This window comes from Heterocephalus glaber, unplaced genomic scaffold, assembly GCF_053883595.1.
Source record: "Heterocephalus glaber isolate CG9 unplaced genomic scaffold, H.glaber_assembly_v1.0 deba00001564, whole genome shotgun sequence".
Classification (NCBI taxonomy): Eukaryota; Metazoa; Chordata; class Mammalia; order Rodentia; family Bathyergidae; genus Heterocephalus; species Heterocephalus glaber.
Window position 1 is genome coordinate 17,597,832 of NW_028258351.1, and position 21,802 is coordinate 17,619,633.

General features: G+C 43.7%; 1 long non-coding RNA gene and 1 pseudogene across 1 annotated transcript; one reads left to right on the forward strand and one right to left on the reverse strand.

The window, feature by feature from the left end:
• Nucleotides 1–186: 186 nt before the first annotated feature.
• LOC110344417 (uncharacterized) lies at nucleotides 187–4,754 on the reverse strand. The gene is made up of 3 exons (XR_002386998.2): nucleotides 3,240–4,754; nucleotides 2,841–3,012; nucleotides 187–2,747 (listed from the first exon to the last, which is right to left on the reverse strand). It is a non-coding gene; the product is annotated as an uncharacterized LOC110344417 (long non-coding RNA).
• A 1,248-nt stretch (nucleotides 4,755–6,002) lies between these two features.
• On the forward strand, nucleotides 6,003–18,639 carry LOC101721411 (solute carrier family 45 member 3 pseudogene; annotated as a pseudogene).
• Nucleotides 18,640–21,802: the final 3,163 nt, after the last annotated feature.

Sequence of the window (21,802 nt, forward strand, 5' to 3'; positions counted from 1 at the left end):
TTACAAACAGAATGACCCTGAAGGTTCTTGGGCACACTGGGAGCCTGTCAGGAAGGTGTGTGTGACCCTCCATTGGGGAGCTTCCTGATGACAGTGCCTTTGGAAGGCTGCGTGGCTGGGATCACCTTGCCCTCGGGGCAGGAGAGGCAGGGGCACCAATTGGCAGCCTCCTCATTTAGAGGCCTTTTGAGCAATCGCACAATTCTTCAGATGACTGCAGTGCTTTCTAGTTCAGCTCCTCAAAACAAGATTTTTGGGGTTAAGCTCTTTAAAAGCAAAGGTTTATTTTCATCTCTCACCTGTATCCTGCTTGGCACAATGTAAAAGAAAAACAAAAATCTAAACAGGAAAGATGACCAGCTTGCTGGGAGCCTGTCGAGGACACGGGACACTTGGAGATCTCTGACCTGTGTTGGTTGAACTTGGAATTCTTCTCACACACACTCCTTACCACTCATACATATATACGGAGATGTGTTCTTAATTAACTGTTAACAGTGTATACAACAGAGCCCAAATATAACAGCATCTACACTAGATAATCCTAGAGAAAATGGTAGAGATACTAGATGATATAACCAACCATGGCTGTGACCGAGGAAAGGAGCTCGTGCCCGTGGCCACCTGTGGTCCCCAAGGCTAGATCTGAGTGTGCCTGGAGAAGCCGGGTATGTGGAGCCCGCAGTCCCAGGGTGGACCCACTGCATGGAGCTCCTTGATAATCCCAAGGGCTCTCGAGATGTTCTGCCTACCTATTAGCTTTCCTTTTTTTTGGTACCGGGGATCAAACTCGGGACCTTGCGTTTTCGAGGCGAGCACCAGAACCACAGAGCTAAATCCCCGGCCCCTTTCATTTTTTAGTTACATTTTTGAAAAAAAAAAAAGTGTTTTTGAGAAATTTGTCTTGCAATGTATTTATAAATAGTAAATAAAGTTTTTACCATTAAAAGAAGAAAAAAACTATTGGGTTCATGAGGACTGACATCTGGAGTGATGATGACAATGCTGTGCTCTGAGGCAGCTTGGTGATAATCAGACTACGATTCAAAACTTTGTTCTGGGCCAGGGATCTAGCTCAGTGGTTCTGCCGCCTGCCTTGAAAGCGCAAGGTCCTGAGTTCGATCCCCGGTACCAAAATATATATATATACACACAAACTTTGTTCTGTGCAAGTTAAACCAGAGAGCCAATCCAGGGCAGGGCACTTTCCAGTTCCTGCCTTTGGTGATAAGTAGACAGCAAATTTCATTTTACATATCAGCCCCACACTGTCACATTCAAAAACTTTCTGCCCAAACAACTGCCCAAAGCACTTGTTGGGGGAAATCAGCTTCAATGCCATTATTGTCCTGTCCAATTGCTATTTGCTAATCTATACCAAAGGGCAGATGACCCTCCAGCTGCTGTGGCAGCTGTGGTGTGCAATAAAGACACAACTGAAAATATTTTGAAAAGAGCAATTTTAAATTATTTTTGGCTTATGTTGCAATATTTATTTTCTTGTTTTAGAAAAGAAACCATTGTAGAGGAAAATGGATTTTTTCATTACCGCAAAAACCTCTTTCTCCTTTTTATATATTATTCATGTTCACAACTCTTAACAAGTAGTAGAATGTACAGTTGCCTTGGTGTGGCCAATGGCTCCTGTGCCCTGCATGATTCTGTGTCATTGCTGAGCCACAGCTCCCAGCCCCATCCTATCCTATCTTATCCTGCTCACTCATGGGGGCTTCCAGAACAGGATCCTCTCGGGGCATGCATCTCAAGGAGCCCTTTATACTGTTTCTGTGTTGGCAACCACAGTTAATAGAGCAATGTTTTCTGTGAAGAAAAAAAAAGCAAAATAACATAATTTAGAGATAATGAAAGCACACCAGAAAGCTGAACAAAATCAGATCAAGGAATCAGAATAAATGTGAAAAACTTTATGGGCCAGGGATTTAGCTCAGTGGTGCCACGCTTGCCTCGAAATCACAAGGTCCTGAGTTCAATCCACAATACAAAAACAAAAACAAAAAAAAAACTTTAAAGAAAATGTTTCTGAAGTAAACATGAATATAAATAAACATGGACAAATGCAAGCTACATAAGAGACTCAACCTAAGGAAATAAGTGCCCACATATTCTGCAGGGAACTTGCACAAAGGCCAAAGTAACTCACCACAGCAAGGCCTAAAACAAGCTTCCAACAAAAGGTGAAGCTAGGACTAGCAATGTCACTGGCCACCCAATACTTTTTTGAGATTTAGAAATCCTTCTCCTTCTAGGCTTAGGCTGCCCCACAGGGGTCCTGCCTCATGAAAGCCAAGTGTTATTTAGCACACTGTAAATGTGAGCTATAGATCCTGCGTGCCATGGAGACCAGTTTATCCTCTTCCAATTTCAGTCATGTAGTGATCACTAAGAACCACAAAGAAATGTATCATTCACATCCTTACTGAAAAACCGTCTCTGGGTTTTCCCCGCTATCTGTCCTTTCTTCTCCTGGTGTTTCAAGCCCACAGGACTTTTCAAACTTATCCTTGGTGCCCCAGTGCCCTCTGCTGGTCCAGCCCTTCCCAGGAACAGACTCTGCACTGTGAACTTTCTCATTTTTTCCTTCAGTCAGTGGACTGAATTTATCCAGGCTTTCGTTTCAGATTTCAGTGTCCTTATCCAAGACAGTCAGCTCCTCCCTGAACTGCCTTGGCACAGCGCTGGGTCCAGGGCTTGAAAAATACTCCTCCTCAGGCTGGCACATGAGGCACCTGGGATAGAGAGAAAAGGCAGTTTCGAGCCTATGATCCCAGATTGGGGCACCATACCTCCCACCTTACTTCTTTCCTCGGGACCCCAGGCACCTGATTCTCTCGATAGTGGGCTGATGTCTTTCCAGGTGCTAATGAATATCTGAAGTGTAGCCCTCTTAGTATCAAGCATGGTGGCCATTATTGTCTCCCTTGTCACATTCTGGTAGATGGTGGAGGCAGCCCCGAGGTACAGGGTCCCTTAGCGACCCAAGAGATCCAGTCCCTGTAGGAAGGACAGGGAGATAGAGTCCAGGTCTACTAAGCATCAAAACCCTTATCCCACCTGCACACAGCCCCCTGCCCCACTTGAGGCCACAAACTCCCAGCTGCCTCCCTCTGGTAAGTATCTGGCCCAGGTGGATAGAGGAATGCTGGCCAGTGCAGGTGAAGATGAACATAGTGACAAGGGCAAGCCTGGGCCCAAGACTGTAGAGAGGTGGAAAATCCTACAGAGATAGGGAGAGTTCAAGCTGTGAGACAGCAGAGTTGAGAGACGAGGCACAGAGAAGAGAATCAGAAGGCTGCAAGAGGATGTCACGGTGCCGGTAAAGTGTGGACATTAACGTGGAACTGGGTAGGGGTGGGAGAAGGGAGACTCTGCTGAAAGGGCTCCGGTTGGGGTCGGCACTGGTGCTGGTTCTCAAGTCAATGATGTTAACATCTCAAGTATTTAGCAAGCTGGATGACATCACATTGGTAGCCACAGTAATGATATTTACACCTTAGAATGGGCAAATGCCAGAATCCAGGGATCTTTTTCTAGAGAGCCAGTTGTTAAGCATTTTATGAGCACTGCTCCCCTGTGGCTAGGAAGTCCTTTGGGAGTTTTCATGGAGATTAGAAATGTTTCTAGAAGAGTCTACAGAAGTAGAGAGGATTCTTGGGAGGTCTCAGACACCATACATCTTGTTCTCAGGACAGGGACTCCCAATACCTCTGTCTTGGGCTCCTAGCAGCCCCATATCAGTGATCTCTCAACACCAGTTCTGCAATTCGCAGTTATCTCTCACAGCAACACCTGCCTTATAGAAGAGATTCATAGTTCCATGTGCCCGCTGAGCAAGGAGTCAGGGCTAGAGAACTAAAACTCTCTACTCTTTGCTCACCTGGCCAGGTCAGAACGTCCAGCCTCCGAGACCAAGACACAGACCTCCTGCTTCTTATCCTTCTTCTCTGCCCTCCCCTTCAAGCCCCACCTACCCTGCCTTCCCTTTCTGCCTCATCGATATGTGATTTCCCAGGGCGGCAAGTGTATCTTGAGCAGCAAGGGAAGACTTGACTTCCAGGAGCCCCCATTCAGCCAAATCATCAAGGAGACAAAGTGAACTATAGATCAGAAGGGCTCCAGCTCTCCCTAGCAGCTCCATGTAGCCTCCCTAACTTGAGATCAAAATCTAAAAAGCCAGAGCAGACTGTGTCAGGTACATCTGGGGCCCTGAAGGCAGAACCTGGAGGGAGAATGAACCTAGAATCTTACTTTCTCTCCCACATCTAGTGGAAAACTCCAAAGTCAGAGACAAGGTCATTCCTGGCCTGGACATTAATCCCCATGGTATATCACAGGTGAGGAACTGAAGTTAGCAAAAGAAAAGGAGCAAAGAGCAAAGTAAAAAAAACTAAAAGTAGGAATTCCATTTGACCCAGCTATCCCCCTCCTAGGTATCTTCTCAAAAGAGTTAAAATCATCATATTACAGGGATACCTGCATACCCATGTTTATAGCAGCACAGTTATAATATGTAGATCTTGGAAACAGTGTAATGTTCATCAACAAATGAATAGATGAAGAAAATGTAGTGTTTATACATAATGGAGTAGCTGCCATAAAGATAAACGAGGCATTCACAGATAAATGAATGCCACTTGAGAACATAATATTAAGTGAAATAAGTCAGACACACAAGCTCAAATGTTGCATGGTTTCTTTTATATGAGAAACACAAATAAAGAACAAAATAGAAGAGAGATAAATAGAAAATAGGGAAAAGTTCAAATACTTCCCCAAATTACAAAATCCATTGCTTTAAAAATATTTCAATATACATGCTAACTGGTTTCATTTATACTACTAATTTACCTTAGTTCATTGAAAATAAAGGTTTGTGAGCCGGGGATTTAGCTCAGTGGTTCCAGTGCCTGCCTTGCAAGCAGAAGGTCCCGAGTTTGATCCTCGGTACCAAAAATAAATAAATAAATAGATAGATAGATAGATAGATAGATAGATAGATAGATAGATAGATATAAAGATTTGTGTTATTATTTGTTTCTTTTTTGTAAGAATCTTTGTGGTTTATGTCTTATACTCTGAGTAACTACTTTGAAAATAATGATACACAGTGTAATAACTATTGTTATTCTGTTTTTATTTGATTATGAAGTTTTATTTTTTCATAAAATATTTTTTTATTTTAAAAGGCAAGGATGATGTAGCTCAGTGTTAGGGTGCTTGCCTAGCATAAGTGAAGAATTGGGTTTAATCCCCAGTCTTGAAAAGAAAAAAAAATATTAGCTGAGCATGAAAACTTCTTTCAGAACTATGTGATTAAATATTGCTGGGTCACCTTCAAGACAAAATAAAATTTTTCATATGGAGTCCAAAAAGGTAGGGAAACCTGAAACAGAAAGGAAGTCTGACATTCGTAGTCTGGTTTGGGCAGAAATACGATGCGTCCAGTGAATGTAGAACATACACCACAGATGGAAAGAAGTGACAACCTGTCATTCGATTGCCCTTCAGATCTCCTGCAGCAACAGAGCTTTCTAATTATGAAGAAATTTTGGGACTCTCTAGATTGTTTTTCAGTCAATGATTACATTAGCTTTTCAAAGGAAACAGGGCAAGAGCTCAGATGTCAGCACATGCCAAGATAATGATGGCTCCGGCCTTGAGATAAATACACTGTCCATCAACTGAGTGGACATGAGGAAGATGACGTGAATTTCAGAACTCTGGAACTCTAAATAAATCCCAAGTCTTCTCTACGGGAACTGTCTTGGAAATGATTACAAAAGGAAAAATGTTGAGATTTAAAAGCCACTGGCTGGCATATGTTGCAGGGAAGGAGAGGGTTGAGGAGCTCTACAGCCTGAGGTGACAGCCACATGCCTTGGCCAGGATCTGAATGATGAGATGTCTCCTCACTGAGGTGCTGCATGGCAGCAGATGTTTAGCATGGGCTGAGGCGCTGGGCCTGCACAAGAGGGCTGGTGGAAATGGGTGCCTGGCTGAATCCTAGGCCTTTGGTGGCAGCAAGAAGCCTCAGCATCAGTTTCTGGAGCAGGGCTGAGACAAAGCAGTTGTAGAGTTTGTGACTGACTGACCCCAGGAGCCTGACCTGCCTGCCCCACCACGGTCCATAGACTATAGGGGTACCACCTGCTGCAGCATCAGAAAGCCCAGATCAGCTGGGCATGGTGGCACACACCTTTAATCCTAGCACTTGAGAAGCTAAGGCAGGAGGATCACATTGAGTTCGAAGACAGTTTGGGCTACATAGTGAGTTCAAGGACAGCCTGAACTAAATAAAACAAAAAAAAATTGTTTTTAAATAAAGCTCAGCTCCTGCTGGTCAACCTTCTGACCTTTGGCTTGGAGGTGTGCCTGGCTCCCAGCATCACCTACATACTGTCCCTGCTCCAGAAAGAGGAGGTCGAGGATTAGTTCATGACCATGGTGCTGGCACCAGTCCAGTGCTGGGCCTGGTCCCTGTCCCACTCGTGGGCTCAGCCAGTAACCAGGCATGGAAGCCATGGCTGCCAAAGGCTTTTCTTCTGGGCCCTGTTCCTAGGCATCCTGCTCATCCCCTTTCTCATCCTGAGGGTGGGCTGGCTGGCGGAGCTGCCATGCAGGATACCCACCCCCAGAGTTGGCATTGCTCATCCTGGGTGTGGGGCTGCTGGACTTCCACAGTCAGGGGTGCTTCATGCCCCTGGAGGCCCTACTGTCTAAGCTCTTCCAGGACCCAGACCACTGTCATGCAGACTTCTCCCTCTAGGCCTTCATGATCAACCTTGGGGGCCTAGGCTACCTCCTGCCTGCTGACTGGGATACCGGCACTCTGGCCCCCACCTGGTCACCCAGAAAGAGCCTTTTCAGCCTGATCATGACCATCTTCCTCACTTGAATGGCAGCCATGCTATTGGTGGCCAAGGAGGCAGTGCTGAGCCCAGCTGAGGCACCAGAGTGTCCATCAGTGCCCTCTGTGGCAACACACAGCTGTCCATGCTGTGCCCATCTGGTTTTCCAGAACCTGGGCACCCTGCTTCCTTGACTGCACCAGCTCTGCTGCTGTATGCCCCCAACCCCGTAGACTCTTCCTGGCTTGGCTGGGCAACTGGATGGCATTCATGACTTTCACACTGTTCTACATGGACTTTACAGGCAAGGGACTGTACCAAAGTGTGCCAAGAACCAAGCCAGGCGCTGAGGCCGAGACCCTATGACAAAGATGTGTGGAGGGGCAGCCTGCTCTTCTCCCTCATCATGGTCTGGCTGGTGCAGTGGTTCGGCACCAGAGCCATCTACCTGGCTAGTGTGGTGGCTGATGGTGCCATGTGCCTGTCCCACAGTGTGGTCCTGCCGACCCCCTCAACCTCCCTAACTGGGTTCAACTTCAGAGCCCCACAGATCCTGCCTACATGCTGGCCTCCCTCTACCACCGTGAGAAGTTCCTGCCCAAATGCCAAGGGGACACTGGAAGTGAAGACAGCCTGGCAACCAGCTTGCTTGCTTGCTTTTTAAATTTTATTAGCACTTGTTTGCAGCTCATGCCGTCTACCATCATTTTGAGGAGTGGTTACATGTACATACCACAGCTTTTTTTTTAATCCCCATCCCCTTCCCTCTCCTCTCCCACCCTCCTCCTCCAATTCCCCATCCTATTTTACATTCTTATTGATATTATTCATCTTAGCTCGTGTTATGGCACGTTTACATTAATTGGAGTTACTTTAGGTTCCTGCACATGGCATATCTTTATTCTACTCATTTCTCCTTCCTCTCTTCCTCATCCCTTGATCTTTTTCCCTTCAACCACTTCCCTATTGCATGAGATCCATCTCTTTGTCCCTTTCTATCCAACCTTTGTTATTCTCACTTAAATGAGATACTATACAGTATTTAACCATGTGTCTGGTTTATTTCCCTCAACATTATATCTTCCAGGTGCATCCATTTTTCTAAAAATGTCTCAAATCTGTCATTCTTTATAGCATAGTAGTATTCCATTATATATGGATAGCACATTTTTTATCCAATCATTTCTGTTTATAGGTATACAGGCTGTTTCCAGGATTTAACTATTACAAGTTGTGCTGCTATAAACAGTGGTATGCATGTATCACTGTAGAATAATGTCTTAACCTCTTTAGGGATGATACACAGAAGGAGGATAGCTGGGTCACATGGAATTTCTAATTTCAATTCTTTGAGAAATCTTCACACTGATTTCCATAATGGTTGTACTAGTTTACATTCCCACCAACAATGTGGTTCCTTTTTCACCACAGCCATGCCAGCATTTGTTATTGTTCGACTTTTTTTTTTTTTTTTTGTACTGGGGATTGAACTCAGGACCTTGCTCTTGCAAGAGAGGTGACAGAATCACTAAGCTAAATACCCAGCCCAATTCTTTGATTTCTTAATGATTGCCATTCTTTCTGGAGTAAGATGGAATCTTAGCATTGTTTTAATTTGCATCTCTCTAATAGCCAGAGATGTTGAGCATTTTTTCATATATTTGTTGACCACCTGCATTTCTTCCTCTGTGAAGTATCTGTTCATTTCTCTTGCCCATTTCTTGACTGGATCTTTAATTTTAAGTGGTTTTTTTGTGTTCTTTGTATATTCTAGGTATTAGTCCTCTGTCTGTGGAACACCTAGCATAAAAAGTGTTCCTGTTCTGTAGATTCTGTCATCACTCTACTGATTCTTTTGCTGTACAGAAACTTTTCAGTCTGATTTAATCCCACTTGTTGCTATTTCTTGTGCAACTGAGATTCTGTTTAGAAAATACTTTCCTTGGGCCGGGGATTTAGCTCAGTGATTTCACCACCTGCTGCACAACCGCAAGGACCTGAGTTCGATCCCCGGTACCGAAAAGAAAAGAAAATACTTTCCTACACTTGTCTTCAAATGTTTTACCTATTTTATCTTGCCTTGGGTATAATTTTTGTTTTAATGTTTAGATCTTTGGTCCATTTTTATTTTAATTTAGTATATGGTGAGAGATAAGGGTCCAGTTTCAATCTGCTGCGTACAGAAGATTGTATAGCTATGTACCACACAGTTTTCTCAGCACCACTTGTCGAATAGGCTGTCTTTCCTTCCACATATGCTTTTGGCCCCTTTGTTGAAGATCAAATAGCTGAATGTGTCTGGGGGAGTTTCTGTATCCTCAATTCTGTTTCACTGAACCACATATTTTTCTTCTAGTGCCATTTTTATCACTATTGCTTTGTAGGATAGCTGGAAGTCAGGTATTGCTATGCCTCCTGCTTTATTCTTGTTGCCCAAAATTGCTTTTGGCAACCAGCTTTCTGCTAGGCCCTAAGTCTGGAGCTCCCTTCACCAACAGACACATGGGTGCTGGTGGCAATCACCTGCTCCCAGCCCCAACCTTGCTTTGTGTGGCCTCGGCCTGCAATGTCTCCATGCTAGTGGTGATGGGCAAGCCAAGCAAGGCAGGGTCATCCCAAACCTGGGCATCTGCCTGCACTCACCGTCCTAGACAGCACCTTCTTGCTGTCCCAGGTGGCCCACAGCTGTTTATGGGCTCTATTGTCCAGCTCAGCCAATCTGTCACTGCCTATATGGTGTGAGCCACAGGCCATTTACTTTGCTACACAGGTGGTATTTAACAAAAGCGACTTGACCAAATACTCACTTTAGAGTGATTCAAACGCTGAGTCCCTGCTTCAGTGGGTCACAGCTCCCATGGACTGGTTTGCAGGGCCTCCTTGGCCAGTTTCTGTTGCTGCCAAAATGGTGTTCTCTGCTGCCACCTGGTTGCGATGTGGTGCATAGCTGCAGATAGGGGACTGGGGCTTCCCTTTAGTCTCTTCCCAGTCTCTAGGGCTGGTGGGCTGGCTGGTAACTTCCTACCTAGGTTTCGGTCCAAACTTCTGCAGGGACCCAGATGGCAGGACATTTGATTAGCTCCAGGCACTGGAATGCAGGACTCTGCGGCTGGGTCACCCAGGCTCAAGATTAACAGCTACCACCTGGTTGAGATACACTCAAAGAAGGGCTTGGGGGCTGAATAAACTCAGCCAGCTAGTCTCCCACCTCCAAGCCCCCTTATCCTGTAACCCTCATCCCTGTGTTGCTCTTATGTGAGAGTTTCTGGTGTGAAACTCTCCTCCATGGGGTTTTAAAGAATGAGTCCTAATAGGCAAGGCAATGCCTCACGGTCCACAGCACTGCCTTTCTGCTGACTCCCCTGCCTCCATCTTTCATTAGAACATGGCTGTTGGTCCTTGGATTGTCATCATGGGGATATAGGACTTTCAATGTTTAACTTATTAAACAAAGTAGAAGGAAAGGAAATCTATTCCCAGCTCTTCTGTACTGGTGTCTAAGAGTTGGGTAGGATGAGATCCTCAATAACTGGGTCTCCCAAAATAGCTGATCATTGGGCTGAGCATTATTACAACCCCCTTCTCATCGGGTAATAGGACTGGCCCCCAAAAATGCCTAAACCAAGACCCTGGAAGCTCTACTCACCTGAGTTGATATCCCAGATGTCCTTACCCAGGGCTGGAAGGTTATGGGAAAGGTGGGGAGGGGCTCCACGTTTCTGCATTGCTCAACTCTCTTCTTGGCCCAGCCTCACTCCCAACTTCCCTCTGCTCTCTGTGGGACTGGGCTGGTGAAGACACTGCCCTTCCACCCTCTCCACAACTCTCCCCACTGGCTCCACAGCCTGTTTGGGGCTATTGCAGGACCAGAAGTACAATCTCTATTTCTCAAACCTTTGTCCATCTCAGCCCCCAGGTGTATCTGTGCTGGGGAATCTCAAGAGCACACCTGCCTGAGCCTAGGAGCTCTTGCCTCTCAGGGTTTACATGCCATCTGCAATAATTAGTAGAATATTTTATATTGTATATGAGCAGAGTATATTTATAGTCAAGAAATTAAAGTATTCTTTATATGTTTAAAAAGAATGTCTCAGAAAGCTCCAAGGTAATTTTAAGTTAAAAGCAACAGTGGGAAGGCTAGGGATATAGCTCAGTGGTAAAGTATTTGTCTAGTATGTATGAGACACTAGGTTCAATCCCTAGCACTGCAATAATTTTTTTAAAAGTTAACAGTGGATTGGGTAAACCAATAAGCATTAGTACACTTATATTTTCAGAAATAGAGATTGACTGAAATAAATATCACAAAGCAAAAATACAAGCATGAAAAATTTATATTATTCTAGCTTTGCATTAAGTTAAAATGTTAAAAATATGGGCCAGGGATTTAGTTCAGTGGTGCCGTCACCTGCCTTGCAAGCGCGAAGTCCCGAGTTCAATCCCCATACCAAAAATAGAGTTAAAAATAGGGAAATTCAATGGATTAATTTTTTCAGTCTACCTCTATTGCATAAAATCTGTGTGTGCGTGTGTGTGTGTGTGTGTGTGTGTGTGTGTTTCAGTTCTCCTATATTAGATGTAATTCATTCCAATGGAAAAAAGAATTACATTAGTTCAAACTGTGGATATGAAGTTATTAGGGTTTTGGTCATTAGGAGGTGATTATATAACCTTAAGTATGGCTATAATATATTCTGGAATTTTGGAAACACTTCAGATTTAATATAAGGTAACTTGGGATATAGATTCCAAGAGACAAGATTAAGAAAAGCAACCTGGGAATAGTACTGTAATTCCAGTACCTTAAGAGGCTGAAGTAGGAGAATCCCAAGTATAAGGACAACCTGGGTAACTTCCCAAGATCCTGTCTCAAAGCAAAAAATAAAAAGGGCTGGGGATTTAGCTCAGTGGTTTCACCACCTGCTGTGCAGGTGCAAGGACCCGAGTTCAATCCCAGGTACCAAAAAATACTAAATAAATAATAAAAACAGCTAGGGATGGTAGCTCAGTTGAGCTACCATTCCACCATTGCACCCAGCGCCACAAAAAGGAAAGAAAATCATTTATAAATGTTCTGCTAGCCAAAGACAGAATGTTACCAGAAAGAGGAGCCTGGAGAACATTCATCAGGACATCTGACAGATGTCATTACCTGAAACATCTGTGAGGATAGATATGGAGTGAGAGCCTTTGCAACTCTCTCCTCAAGGCAAAGAGCAGGGTTCAGGGTGGGTGGTTGGTTGTTTGGAGCTGGAGTGTCCCCCAAAGGCTCTTGGGTTGAAGGCTTGGTCCCCAGAGGGTGGCATTACGGGGAGGTGGTAGAATCTTTAGAAGGTGTGGTCTGGTTGGAGCAAGTAGGTCATTGAGGGAGTACCCTTGAAGAGGATATTGGAACTCCGGCCCCTTCCTCTTTTTCTCTTTTGCTTCCCAGCCACTATAAGGTGACCAACTTTGCTCTGCTTACACTCCCTACCATGAGGTTCTGCTTCACCACAACCCAAAAGCAATGGAGCCAAGTGACCATGAACTAAGACATCTGAAACTATGAGCCAAAATAAATCTTTCTTCCTTTTAAGTTGTTTCAAGGATTTTGTGACAGCAATAGAATTGTATAGAGGTCCTGACATTCTGCCTTAAACACATCACACAATATAAACACACAAAAGTTTAGCATCTGTCATTTTTTATTTCCAAGATGATACATCCATCCACTGCACAATATGCCTGAGGAAGCTGGCTTTGATAACCAAGATAAGAGTGCTACTTCTAAGTCCAAGGACATACTGCAGATGCTTTTGATTTCTTTTAGAAAGGATGACTGAACATATCTTTATGCATTCTGTCCTAAACCTCCACTAGAATGACAGCAAAGAAGTTTTTTAAACATAAAAATTCACATGAACAAAGATAGAGCAGTGACAAATACAGATGCAAGAGTCAGCAAATTTTGTCATCTGGAAGCAGTCAGGTGATAACTGCTTTAATAGACTGAAAAAAGATGGATATTAAATGCATGGAGGAAGCATATCTGGAGTCATAAACCCCCCAAAAAAGTAAGCCAAGTCCTGACAGAGTCCTGAAAAGGCTTAGAAAGTGTAGGCCCCAGCACCTCTGAAGGCAAAGGGTACAGAAAACTGAACACTAGAAAATTAGCTACTTAGAAAAGTAGTAGTTTTATCCCCAGATGTCTGTCCCTTATCCGCACAATCAGGCAACTATCTCCACCCAACATTTGGGAAAATTGTTTTATTTCTGGAGACACTAGCCAGGGGTGACAGCAGGTTACAATTCTATGCTCAAAACAACATACTAGACAAGGGAATTCCCAGTCCCCACCCCACCCAAGCTTCCTCAAAACCAGCAGCCAAGTTTATGCCCTGAGTTAAGACATTCCTATTTAGGAGTGGGCCTATTTATGAATCGGCACAGGCAAGAGAAATTATCTACAGATATTGCTTGTGGTCCCAGCACTTGAGACGCTGAGGCAGGATGCTATGAATTCAAGGCCAGCCTGAACTACGTCAGGAGACCCTGTCTCAAAAAACAAAAAACAAACAAACTAAACAGAAAGGGAACTTGGAGAAAAGAGAGATAAAAAGGAGAAAGAGAGAGCTTTTTAAAAATTATCATTACTATAAAAAGTGAGATAAGAGAGGAATAGTACTGCTATGGTGCTTTCATAAAAAGAACCTACGGAGAGAGGGAGAGAAAGAGCGGGAGGGATTTATTGGAGAGCAAGGAAGACCCCTTGGAAATAAAAATTTGATAGCAAAAACTAAAATTTCAAAAGAAGCTTTGGAGGAAACGTTAATGAAATCTCCCAGAACAAAAAGACAGAGAAATAGAAAACAAGGGAGAAATGGTAGGGAAAATTAGGAAATACATTCAAAATTCAACATCTAAATACACAGTAGGATTTCCAAATGAGAGAAGAAAAAAACAATGAAAAGAAAGAAAACCAAAAAAATTATGAGAAAATTTTCTAGAAATAAAGGAATATTAGTTCCAGATTGATTCAACCCAATAAATGTCAATAAAATGAATATAAACAGACTTGGAACAAGACACTCCACTGTAAAATTCAAAATGGTAGGGACAAAGGGGAAAAAAAAGAAAGGTCAAATGGAAAGTGAGTCAAAATGGCATCAAACTTTCTTTTTCTTTGTTTTTTTGGTACTGGGGATCAAACTCAGGACCTTGCGCTTGCAAGGCAGGCAGCAGAACCAGTCAGCTAAATCCCCAGCCCCCAAACTTTCTTTTTTAAGACAGGGTCTTGCTATGTAGTCCAGGCTGGCCTTGAACTCCCAGCAATCCTCCTGCCTCAGCCCAAGTGTAAGGATTACAGCCCTATGCCACCACACCTGGTGGCACCAAATCGGAAACCAGAGGAAATGGGAAAATATCTACAGAAATTTAAGGGAAAATATATTCTGACCTCCTGTAACTGACCATATTGTTAAATGTTAAAATAAATTTATTTTCAGAACTGTATGAAGTAAATCTTTTTATCTTCTTTGCAGCCTTTCTCAAAAAGCTACTGGAGCCATGGGATCCAGGAAACAGGTAAGGGCAGTTCTGAACAACAAGGAAATCAGATCAAAAGAATAATGAATCAATCCAGAGTAGAACAAGAAGCTGTCTCCAAGAATGAAAGAATAAATGAATCTTATTTTTATTACATATCTTATTTTATTATATTATCTTATTTTTATTATATATCTTTTTGACCACAAGTCCTTCAAGTCTACCATAGCTTGTTTCTCCATCTCCTATGTGGTAAAGCAGTGATTAAGCCATATTCTTGGGTCTCAGACACTATCTAAATTCAGTTGCCCTTTTTATTTAATTTAATTTGTTTATTTATGGTACTGGGGATCAAACTCGGGACCTTGTGGTTTCGAGGCAGGCGGCAGAACCACTGAGCTAAATCCCCGACTGTCCTCCGATCATTTTATACCATCCACCAGCTTGGAATTCCAAGTCAAAAAGATGAAGGAACCTGGGATAATCCAACACAAATAAGGAAGGCCAAGCACAATCACAAAGGACTAGGAATGACAGCTTTCTCTTGGACTCTGGATCACCCACAGAAACATTCATTTACCACCCTCCCTGCCACTCCATCCTCTCATACCTCCTTTATGCCAAGCAGTTTACTAGGAACCACAGGGAGAAAAGAATTCCCAACACAGTCCCTGCCCAGAGGATGCTACAGATGAGTTACTGTAGAGAAACCCACTGGCCAGGTAGCAGAGAGGCCATTCATTGAGCCTTTTAAAACAGTATCCAAGCAGGCAGAGACCAGAACTGGAAGGGTAAACCAGGCAGGAGGACTGAAGATCAACCTGTGGAGACCAAAGCCAGGGAAGTGGCACCTGTAGGCTCCACAGGATCTATGCTGACAGCTGCCCCTCCAAGTCTCCTTGGCTTGCAAGAAGTGAGGGAGAAGGGTGTGCAGGTCCAGGAGTATCCTACAGTCCAGCCCATTCTCCGTGTCGATGGGCTCAGGCCTTTAAGAGCAGGGAAGCTTCGACAGACTGTGCTATGAGGTCACTGAATGGTGACACATCCGACAGGCATTTCTCAAAAAGACTGATTTTTCCCCCTCCTGCCTGAAACTTCTCATATTTACTGAGACACCACCCTACCCACTTTTGTTTGTTTTTACTTTTAGATATTGGAGATTAAATCTAGGGCCTTTGCTCTGAGCTACATCCCCAGCCCATTTTTCTTTTTATTTTGAGACAGGGTCTAGGGTGGGCCTCAAACTTGCAATCCTTCTGCCTCAGCTTCTGAAAGCTGGGAATTCAGGCATCTGCCACCCCGCCTGGCTCCTCTTCAAGTTCTCTTTGCTCTCCTTGAAAGGCCCCTGTTGGCCCTAAATGTGGTGTTATCTTGGTTCTATACTCACACCGCTTTTCATTCCAATCAACTCCCCCGGTGATTTCCCACCTCCCAGGTCTCCAGTCCAGCCCTCTCCTGAGGTCCAAACCCCACATCTGCAGTTGCTTATTCCCCACAGGTGCTGTTCAAGTGATACATTCTACAATGTTACCAGATCATGAATTCCTCTGGAGAGGTATCATGTATGTTTCCCCTGTACTTGCTTGTTCAACATAAGCACAAGAAATACTTCTGTAAATTGTCTCTTTTACCTCTTCCATCCTAAAACTACTCCCTTGTCTCCAGGCCTTGTCGTTTGGGAAATCATTTAGATTCCAGATTCCAACAGTGTAAACAGTAAGGACACTGACTTATCATACTTAAGAGACAACAGAATGTGGAATGCTGGGCTGGGCAGCCAGCTCTTTCTAGGAAAAGAAGGAAAACTGGGACAGCTCAGCCCAGCCAGCTGTGGCAAGGGTCCCTGGAACTGCAGTGTCTGTGGCTATGTGGCAACTGAGTCCAGGTGGCAGGCTGAAGGGACTCTGGCACGGTAAGGCAGCTCAAGCCCCTTGTTCCCACTCTTGGCTCCTGACCAAAGTCAGCTCTCCCACTATACTCCTCCCTAAACTCTGCCAGCACATCTCCTTTCTCATCTCTTGGGCTCCAATTCCCCCCGCCCCAAGGATGTCAAAGCTGACTGGAAATAGAACAAGTCAGTTCCCTCCTAAGGATAAGCCTTAAAGGAATCCTCACTACTTAGAAAGCCCAAACCGCTAAGCACAATTTTGAGGCCCTTCACTAACAAGCCTTGCAAACCATCCAGTTGCATCCCTGCTCCTCCACCTCTGCACCACCTGCTGCATTTGCCTGTACTCCAGCGAACCTGTGTAGGAAGGTCCCCATAGCTCCCCTAGACAGCCCTGAACGCCTCTATTTCTGCTATACACATACTCCTCCTGCATTTACATAACCGGGTGGCCCAAAGGCAGAGCACAATCTGATCTGTGAAATTCTACCTTAACTTTTTTTCCAGTAGTGCTGGGGAACAAACCCAGGGCCTACCACATGCTAGTGGAGGTTTCTGTTTTTTTAGCTTTCCTTTTTTGAGACAGGGTTTCACCAGGTAGCTCAAGGTGGCCTCAAATTACTGATCCTCCTGCCTCAGCCTCCCAACTACTGGGATTACAGAGACGTGACACCACACCCTGGTCCTGTCCAACTTTTTAAAAATCCTTGTTAGCTAATTCCAAACAACAGCCTTCCAATTTTGTCTTGTGCTTTTTTTTTTTTTTTTTTTGATACTGGGGATCGAACTCAGGACCTTGTGCTTTCGAGGCAGGCGCCAGAACCACTGAGCTAAATCCCCAGCCTCTGTCTTGTGAATTCTTAATAAAGTGATTTATAATTAAACTATTTACAGTAATTCTGGCCAAAGTCTGAAGCACACTATGACACTCCAGGAAAACCCTGATTTGCTACCTGTTGGGGGTGAGCATTGACTGCTTGAATAATTTAATCAACCTTCCTACCATTCGCTGGCCACACGACACTGAAAACCTGAAGAGCTTGCTAAGGTCAATATGCTGTCCTTATTGCCCCACCTACCAATCCAAAAGTGCTGGACATGCCTGACAGGCCCGTTCTGAACTGTGGACCTATTCTGTCCCTACCACTTTCCCTGGATCAATCCAAAACATACTCAACAACCGACTCTTCTTAAGAGACAGTGAGCCCTATCACAAAGCCACAATATGTATGTGCACACAGATCAATGGAACGAAATACAGGAAATAAACACAAACGTATAGAAACTGAGTTTATACTCAAGGTGTCATCTGAAATCGTTAAAATATGGGACTGTTATGACATTTGAATGAAATGATAAAGTTGGATTTGTATACTCTTGCTGGAGCCTCTGGCCCGCGAGTTCCTTTTCCTATCCGACTGTGGGCCAGGCGGGAGCCCTGGCAGGCTCAGGCAGCGCACGAGCTGGGGAAGGGCCGCGCGGAGGGAGCCACCCCCACCCCACCCGGAGACCCTGTAGGGCTGTGGCGTCGCCACACCTGCACCCAGCAGCTTGAGCGCAAAAGCGGCCAGAACCCGAGCTCCAGCCCCGCGGGCCACGCCCTCCGCGGGCCACGCCCCTCCGCGGGCCCTTCCCGTTTGGGCCAAGAAGGAGACCGTGGCCCAGAGGGAGGAGCGGAGCCTGGACAACTTCTTTGCCAAGGACAAGAAAAAGGTTCTAAGCAGCCACGCCGCCAACAACACAGGTGGAGCGGCGAGGGCCAGGCCAGGCGAAGGCGGGGCCGCAGGCGCAGGGATTGCGGGCCCCAGGGCCGCCACGAAGGCCATGACGAAGGATGAAGATGAGTGTTAAGAATTTGAGCAAAAAGAGGTTAATTACAGCGGACTCTGAGTGCAGGCCACGCAAATTAGTGAAAGGGAAGATGATAATGAAAAAAGAGAAGATCCAGGAGATAACTGGGAAGAAGGTGGAGGTGGTGGAGGTATAGAGAAATCTTCAGGTCCTTGGAACAAAACACCTCCGGTACAAGCACCTCCTGCTCCAGTAATTGTTACAGAAATCCCAGAACCAGCAATGCCTAGTGGTGTATCATAGGCCAGGCTAACCACAAGGAAAACGCCACAAGGACCACCAGAAATACACAGTGATAGTTTCCATCCTTGCAGTCCACTGCCAAACAAGTAGAAAGCCGAATAGGTACTTAAAATCAATGCTACCTGGAGTAAAATGACCACATGTGGTATATCTACATCTTACTTAGGGACATGCATTTTTTTAAAGTAAATAAAATGGGAAGAAATATAAATGACATCAGATAGAAATTTTGGGGGGTGGCTTGTAAAGTAAATCCCAGCCTTTCTGCCTCTTTGAGAGCACAGCTGGCTTGAAATTAAACCTCTGCTTGAACCGTCTCCTCTACTCTGTGCTATAAAATGTATAAGGGACCTCTGAGAAGGCAGTGACTGACCATGCTCATCTTTCTTTACCTGATCGGACCTGAACCACTCCTACAAAGCAGAAATGAGAAGTCATTGTCATGAGAACTTCACTTGAATGAGAAAATTGTTACCCTTATGCATAAAGAAACATTATCAACTAATTGCTAAAAGTAAAAATGAGTCTTAGGAAAGGTCATTACACAGCTTCTTTCCAACTGTCTTCAAGTTGGTCCCAAAATAAGTTTCCAATTCATACTCTTTAGTATTATGTGTCTTCTGTTCAATTGAAGCCTTACAATGGTTTAATACTGACTTTATGTATCATTTCTCCCTTCCTGTCTCTCTTAGATTCTTCTAAGGGGTGGCTTTTTTTTTTTTAAACTAAAGGAAGAACATTTTCCAAAAACTCTAGTGAAGAAATATTTACTGATTACGTTTCTTTTCCCTTAGGGATAAAGAAATGGAGAAGAGCTTTGAAATAGATAAGACACAAAAATAGAGGTAGGGATGAGGTTTCAAAAAAAACCAGGCCCTTAAACTTCAGCTAGACAGCCAGTATGCTGTGCTTGAAAACCAGAAATGCAGCCACACACAGTACAATTAAGGAATGGTCTTTGCCAACCCCTCTAAGGTAACTAGACCACAGCTAACCACCATGAACAGCCATTCATCATCTGATCTCTGTTGGATCTACAGCAACTGATTCAGACCATGCAAGTGACCAGCCTATTACACCAGGGAAGTTTAAAGTGTCACAACTGCTCTTTATGTATATTGGATTTAAGGGAATTTTAATTCTTACGTGTGTGAACTAGATTCAACACTTTTTTCATAATCACTCTGCAAATACAAAAAAACCAAAACCTGCAGTCAGTGGTCATTTGGAAAATCTTTTTATGTTCAGATACTGAGCCTTTGTAAGGGTTGACTACCCCAGATTTGCTGCACTCTTTGTGGACTTCATATGGATCACAACTTCTGGATAAGAGGATTACAGCTATTAAAAGTACCGATGTGAACCTTGAAACCAGCCCTACTGGATTACTATCAGAAATCCTGCAGAAAGTCAGCCATCTGGGTTCTGATCTGCTGTAAAAAATTTAAGATTTAAGTGACCTTAATTAACCTGTCCTCTGCCCTACCCTAAGGTATATACTAGTTATTACAAGGGACTTGAGGAAGCTTCTCTGGATTACTGAACTTTTTTCCATCTAATGAGATAGTCTAGCAGTTTTTCCCTAGTCTGGCATGTATGGTTCAGTAGAAGTATTTCATAGTGATAGTGACCACTTGATGCAGAGTCTGGGTTTCTCTATAATAAATCCCTTTGCCAAATGCAAGAGTTGCAGACATGTTACTGGCAAGAGTAAAGCAAGTGGGTAAGTAAAACTATCCTGGTGTTGGGGGCATTTTCTTATAGGATTTCAGTCTTGATGAACATGCTGGCTTCTAGGAGGGCCACACACAGTGACAGCCCCTGCTGGCCACTGTGGGCAGTAATGTTGAGATTATTTGAGGTGGCAGGTATGATGCCTGCCTTCTGGTGTATTTGGGTGAGTAGCTGAGCCAGCAAGGGGAGTTTGGATGATTACGTGAAAAATAAGAGATTCTTGGTTAAGCTGAAGACTTCATTTGGGAACCAAAAACAAGTAATCTCTTGGACCTTGAGTCACATATTTTCCTTGAAAAGTACAGATTGTCCCACATAATTTTGTTGGGGGTTGTATTACTGAGAGGTGGAGTAAGATGAATATGAGGTTTTATTTAATGGCTCACTGTACTGGAACTCTGAAGACCTACAGCAGATTTAAATTCCAGCTGTTATAACTTTTTAAGATTCTGAAATTACAAAAATGCACATGAATCAAGTTTTAATATACTATATGATGGGTGGCTGAGGCAGTCCACTCTACCATTTCTTTCTTTGGATTCTCAGGCATGGTCTGGCAGTGCAAGAACTCTGTAACATTAACAAATTCAATAAAAAGTAAATAATATGAAAAAAAGGATAAATTCCAAATGGATAAAAACTGTAAAAGTAAAAACTAAAACCACTAAAATAGTATTGCAAGCTGGGTGTGGTGGTGCGAGTCTGAGGCCAGTATGGGCTACATGAGTTCAAGGCCAGCCTGAACTACATAGCAAGACCCTGTCTCAAAATATAAAACAAAACATTATATTATAAAGATATGACACATCATAAGCATCTTAGGAACATAAATGCAAGACATCCATGAATCTCACCCAAGGCCTTCAAAAAATATCCTCCAATGGACTGGGGATACAGCTCATTACTAGAGCTTGCCTAGCAAGTGTGAGGCCCTAGGTTCAGTAGGCAGCACACCCCAAGAAACCCCCCGAAACCTAACAGCATTAAAAGGAGTGATAAATTTGACTAATAAACTTTCAGATCTGAGGGTATACCCTCAGTGGTACAGGGCTCATCCCCAGCACCAAAAAATAAAAATATATCATAAAGATTTTCAGCATGGTAAATGCAAGCAGTCAAAAGACAAAAACAAACTGGAAAAAAAAACTTATTATAAACAAAGGGCTAATTTTCCTAATCTATAAAGAGTCATGAAGGAAGTGAAGAAAAAAAATAACCTCAGGAATTTATCAACTATAGACATTTCAAAGGAAAGGATTCCCAGCACTGGGCAGAGAAAAAAAGTAAATTCAGAAAAAAAGGTTTGCTGGATGTAGTGGGAAGCTGAGGCAGAAGAATCACTACAAGTTAGAGATCAGTCTGGGCTACACAGTAAGTTCAAGGCCAGCCTGAACTGCATAGCAAGTCGGTCTCAAAAAAAAAAAAAGGTTCAGAAACAACACTAATTTGCCATTTGGCATACTGTCATGAATCACATAATTTAACACCTTAGCAAAGATTTGGGAAACATTACTGGTGGGAGCAAACTGACAAGACACTTAAAGGATTTGGCAACTCTGCTTCTAGGAATTTATTTAGGTGGAAAATGAGATGTGCACGTGTGTATACATGTAATTGTGTTTAGTGGCAGCAAAAGATAATCAACCTAATTATCCGTGGACCAAGGACTGAATTTTTAAATTAAGGTACAATTATA